The sequence below is a fragment of the Elephantulus edwardii genome, unplaced genomic scaffold (genome assembly GCF_000299155.1).
Source record: "Elephantulus edwardii isolate Elephantulus edwardi_28Jun2011 unplaced genomic scaffold, EleEdw1.0 scaffold00100, whole genome shotgun sequence".
Taxonomy (NCBI): domain Eukaryota; kingdom Metazoa; phylum Chordata; class Mammalia; order Macroscelidea; family Macroscelididae; genus Elephantulus; species Elephantulus edwardii.
The window spans coordinates 11134862-11141445 of NW_006399850.1; positions in this window are offsets into that span (position 1 = coordinate 11134862).

A 6584-nucleotide genomic window follows, 5' to 3' on the forward strand; every position below is an offset into this window, starting at 1 on the left:
TATATATATATACCTTCAATCATCATGAAGATTACATTAATCTCATCCACCTCTTCTAACATGAAATCATCATAAATCAGAATTAACTTGATTCTCTGTGAGTTTTAATAGTTAGTGATAGGGAAATGCTCAGCCAACCTAAAGGTATAGCAATTTAAATCTACCAGATACATGCATGAGAAAGATGAGCCATCTTCTTGTACAATTACAGCCTAGGAAAACCTGCTGGGACCTCTGAAGACCAGCTATGAGTCAGTTCTGACTACATGGCACATAATAATAACAATAACGAGAGTAAACAATATCTTCTACAGTTTAAATGCTTTATCATTTGGAACTACTATGATTAATAAATGCATCCTAAAGTACAATAGTTTATCAAAATAGTAATTTTAATATTTTCAGATTTTTCATGCTATTAGATAAACTCTTTTAGTTTTTCTCAGTAATTGAATTTTCTTTCATCTTGATGTTTGCAAAAAATTTTGGCAACAAAAGTAATAATTTTGATAGGGGATTATTGTTCTCTTAAAAACTTCTGGTACCAGATATAGCAGATCTCTTCTTTCACAGTCATTTGTAAAAAAACAAAAAATGTACTTTGGTGGGGCAGTGCTTAAAATACTTAGGGGCTGAATGAAAGATCAAGCAATCAAATCCACTAAAGACTCCATAGAGGAAAATACCTGGTGGTCTCATCCATAAAATATTATAAGCTAAGAAATTTAGTAATTCTACTATGTAATAGAGGGTTGTGTGAATTGCATTGGGCATGTTAATAATTGTGTATAATTACTTCAAGTACTTATTTATTTTAAAAATACAGTCCAGTCATACCCTTTGTTGCACCTCTGTTACTGTGATTGGCTGGATTACAATGCCATTGAATTTCTGATATAAAATACTATCTAATGTTAAAATAGAAGCTATTAGTTGGGAAGAAATGACATCCTGAAACTTAGGACTGGGAGAGATAGATAATTAGACATTTTATAGCATTGATTCCCCAAATTCCATTGAATGATTCCTAACAAGAGAACAAACTCTCTTAAATCAGAAGAGATTATTCTCGCTTTCTTTGCTAAACCATCTCTAAAGTAAAACCATAACCCCTTCCACTCCTACTTGATGAGATTAACAAGTTGTTCTTGAAGGATTTTTGTCTAAGATACAGTCTTGTGTTATTCCTGGACTATTGCCTTACCAGACAATACACGATTCTCTAGGACCCACCTACTTAAACTTAAGCCTCAACAAATCTCATGAGATTCATACCCTGGAGGAGGTACAATATCCAAAAAAACTGCTTAGGTTTTATAATACATACAAACAGAATCCTAGGGGATAAATGGAATTTTTAATAAGGGTATGCAGAAAATACGATGAAAAGAACATAGAAGGGAATCAGCCTGAGTTCACTAATGTGGACTTTAAAACAAAACTTCTCCGTGTAATGTTTCAGTCAGAGTGAGACAGAGAGAGATTAGAAAAGGATCTATTGGCTTTTAGTTGACTGGCTGGAGTAAGCAGTGGCCTACACTAAACGAAATAGAAATGTCAGATTTGTGTTCATGTACTAAAAGCGAGATATCAAAAGATTAAAATGTTGACATGTTAGGATGTATTTATCATTAGACACACAAACCCTCACAGGAGTGTCTAGAGGACACATCTTTCACCACAATTTTGAGGAACAAATTTGTAAAGATTATCTCAGCATCCTTGAAGACTATTATGATTTCTACTTTAGGAAAGTCATATTTAACAGTGGAAACTTTCCTAATTGGAGCCTAGAAAGTAAAGAGTTAGATTCCTAACACAAAAATTGGTGATTTGAATCTACCACCAATGCAATTTGCTTTCTCTAAAAATCACTGTAGTGTTAACTCGGAATGGTTCTGTTGGACAGCATTGTTTTATTTGTGAAGAGTGACTGCTATTCTCAGCCAGACAGTGAGAATGGCTCAGAGGTCTGCTTGCCTGTGCCATCTTCACCTGGAGGACCTTACCAGAACCAGACTGGATAACAAATAACAGTTGAGCGCTACTTGTTCACTGTACTCATAGGGATTAACTGGTAACATTTTCTTGATGAATTTAAGCTGAAATTAGACATAATGCACTGAAGAGTAAAAGCAGTTATCAGAATAATCTTTATACAGATTTAAGGCATTATTTATTAGTTATTGTGCCTATAAGGATGAAATAGAAAATCGACTAATTACTGTATCTAACCAATTATTTTTGATACAGTGATACCATGTATTCTTTGAAGACAGAAGGAATATACAGACTTACTGTAGCAAAAGGTATTGGCCATTTCTAAAATATTTCAGAAAGTTCCATATGAACAAGAGCCAATGGTAATGAAAGAATAAATTCAAGCTGCATTGAATGCATTGGTGAAAAGTAAATCCTCATGAATTGATGGGATATCAATTTATATGCTTCACATAATAGATAATATCCCTGGACATGCTGACCAATTTGTGCCAAGAAATTTGGAAAACAGCTACATAGCTGACTGACTGGAAGAGATTAATACTTGTTCCTATTCCCAAGAAAAGTGATCCAATTGAATATGAAAAGTGATCCAACTGAATATGTAAATTATCAAAGAATATCATTAGTTTGACATGCAAGCAAAATATTGCTGAAGACCATTAAAAATGGCTAGAACAGTAGATAGAATCACCAGACGTTCTACCTGGATTTGGAAGAGGAGAGAGCCCCAGGTATATCTTTGCTGATGTCTGATGGATTCCAGCTGAAAGCAAAGAATACCAGAAGAATGTCTATCTGTACGTTACTGAATATGCAAAGAAAATGACTGTGTGGATCTTAACAAATTAAGGCAAACACTGAGAAGAATGGAAATACTAGAACACCAATCTGTGCTCAGGTGAAACCTTCTGTTGGTTCTGTTTGCTATTGTGTGAACAGAGCAAGGGAGCACTGCATGGTTTAAAATAAAGAAGGGTGTGTGTTAGGGTTGTATTCTTTCTCCATACTTATTGAATGTGTATGATCAGGAAATTATCTGTGAAGCTGAAGTCTATGAAGAGGAATGTAGCATCAGAATTGGTGGAAAGTTTCTCAATAACCTTCACTACACAGATGACACAACCTTGCTTGCTGCAAGTGAGGAAGTCTTGAAGCGCTAGCTGCAGAAGGTCAAATAATACAGCCTTCAAAATGGATTATATATTACCGTCAAGAAAACAAAAGTAAAATGAGATTGACATAGTGAGTATAGCAATAAGCTCTTATGTTATAATGATTATATTTATGGCACTCTGTTGTAAATGGTGACATAAAGTCACAGTGAGACTGAACCAACTTCATACTACCTAACAGAAACAACACATTGGATTTTTAGGTTACTTTTTAGACTATCCTATTGATGTCATTCATTTGTTTGGACAAAAATATTCCTTATTGCACAACTGGAAAAGTATCAGTTGCCACTTTAATTTGTGTGTAGCATTAAACCATTAAGATGAGTGGTATGAACAATTGTCAGTATCTTGAGTTTGTTTTTCATTCTAATAATATTTGTGTCATATTTTGGTTCCTGTGGGCTTGATATCACTTTCATTTAGCGTCAACTTAAACTTCCATATGAAAGGTTGGTGGTCTGTTCCACAATCAGTACCAGGCCTAGTTTTCACAGCTGACATTGAGCTTCTCTGGCAGTTATTTCCAGAGATGTAATATTTCTGATTCCTATGTATACCATCAGGTGAAATACATGTGTATAGTCTGCATTTATATTTCTTTAAAAATGTATATTGAACGAGTAAATTGTTGATTGTGCAAAATTCTATCATCCTATCTCTGCTTCATTTCTGTCACCAAGTCCATGCTTTCCAACTACTGACCCTTCTTCTCTGTTCCCAACTTTTGCATTCTAGTCACCCATCACTATTAATTTATCTTGATTGTATGTTCGAGCAATCTCTGACTGCAAAATTTGGTAAAAATTATCTATTTCCTCCTCTATAGCTCTGGTTGTTGGTGCATTTATTTGAATGATAGGGGTATTCACTGCACTTCCTTGTATGCATATGGATATTATCCTGCAACTCACAATATTATATTTCAAGACACACCTAGAAATTACTTTTTTAACTATGAAAGCAACCCCATTTATCCTCACCTTTTCATATCCAGCATAATAGATCATATGATCATCTGATTAAAAATGTCCCATGATAATCCATCTCATCTCACCAGTACCTAGTATATTGATATTTATGTGTTCCATTTATTCCTTAACAATATGTAGTTTTCCTACATTCATAGTTCTCACATTCCATGTTCCAAACACTAGTGTCTGCTTACAACTGTTCCTCCTTCTTAGTATTTTCATACTTGAAAGTTGCACATCTGTTGCCCTATCTGCTAGTCTAAGTGTGTTGTATTGTACATAGAGTTTTTGAAGGCTTGCTATTTTGGAAGTGGATGGCCAATCCTTCTTCCTAGTCTGTCTTAATATGTGCAGATTTAGAAAAGTATCTGACAGAAAAGCATGTTACAGAGCAATGCAGATGAAAGATCTTTCCCAATTTTAGAAATAGCCAGTAGTGTTAGTTCTGTCCCTGCCCTTGACATGAGTCTCTTGACCCACCCCTTTCCCTGCTCCACCAGTATTACCTTCTATTCCCACCTACTTCCATCAACACCTGTCTCCTGCTATACACCCCATGATCTGATAGCTTATATCTCAAGCTTTGTGGGTTTCTGTGATTCCAAATTCTTCAAGATGTTATAAATTTCTTATGATGCGATCAGTGTCCCTTGAGTTTAGGGCCCTGTAAGTCCAAATATAAAGCTCTAATGTTAGGGAAACCTTATTTCAGATGATTCTGAAGAAAAGTCCATTCCCTTTAATTTCTGCTCCAGGTTTAACTCCTTGTGGCTTGGGCATTGAACACTAATGAGTGAAGACCAGATGAATTATGGGAAGATATCAAGAATATCATCCAGGAAGAGTGCAAACGGTCATTGCAAAGACAGATGAGGAAAAAAAAGACCAAACTGGATGTCAGAGGAGACTGAATATTGCACTTTAGCGCCAAGAAGCCAAAGCAGAAGGAAGAAATCAAGACATTAGGAACTGAACAGGAGATATCAAAAGGCTGTGTGACAAGACAAAGTAAAGTGTTATAATGAAATGTGCAAAGAGCTAGAGTCAGAAAATCAAAGAGGCCAAACTCGCTCAGCATTTCTTAAGCTCAAGGAACTGAAAAGGGAATTCAAGCCTCAAGTTGCAATACTTAAGGATGCTTTGGGCAGAATACTGAGTGATCCTGCAAATATTAAAAGAAGATGCAAAGAGTATACAAAGTCATTATACCAGAAGGAATTGACAGACACAGAAGAATTTGATGAAACAACAATGAGCAAGAGTCTATGATGATGAAGGGAGAAGTTAAGACTGCTTTGAAAGAATTGGCTAAGCATAAAGCCCCAGGAATTGATGGCATACCAAGGGACATATCTCAACTAACAGAAGTTGCCCTAGATGTACTCACCAAGTTGTGCCAAGAAATCTGGAGAACCACAACTTGGCCAACTGACTGGAAGAGATCTATATTTGTTCCCATTCCAAATAAAGGTGATCCCACAGAGTGTGGAAATTATCAAACAATATCATTAATATCACATGTAAGCAAGATTTTACTGAAGATTCTCCAAAAACGACTGGAACAGAACATCATCAGAGAACTACCAGAAGTGCAGGCTGGGTGTAGACGGGGCCGTGGTACTAGGGATAGATACTGTAGCTAATGCTAGATGGATCTTGGCTGAAAGCAAGTAGTACCAGAAGAAAGTCTATCTTTGTTTCATTGATTAAGCAAAGGCATTTGATTGTGTGGATCATAACAAACTGTGGCTAACTCTGAGAATAATGGGAATCCCAGGACCCTTGATTGTGCTAATGCAAAACCTATACTTGGACCAGGAGGAGGTTGTCAGAACAGAGCAAGGAAATACTGCATGGTTCAAAATTGGGAAGGAAGGCTGTATGCCAGGACTGTATCCTGTCTCCATGCATTTTCAATCTTTATTCAGAAAAGATCATCTGGGAGGCTGGGCTCTATGAGGAGAAATGTGGTATCAGGATTGGAGGAAGAGTCATCAACAATCTGAGTTATGCAGATGACACAACCTTGCTTGCTGAAACTGAGGAGGACCTGAAACACTTAGTATGGAAGGTCAGAGACTGTAGTCTTCAGTATGGATTGAGACTCAATATCAAGAAAACAAAGACTCTCACCACTGGGACAATTGGCAGCATCAGTATGGATCATGAAGAGATTGAGATTGTTAAGAACTTTAGTCAGTTTGGCTCCACAGTCAACACTCTTGGCACCAGCAGTTGGAAATTAAAAGACATATTGCAATGGAAAAGTCTGCGGTTAGAGACCTCTCTAAAGTGCTGAAGTGCAAAGATGTCAGTGTGGAGACTAAGGTGCGCCTGATACATGCCATGGTCTTTGCAATCACTTGTTATGCATAAGAGAGCTGGACAATGACTAGAGATGATAGAAGGAGAATTGATGCCTTTGAGCTGTGGT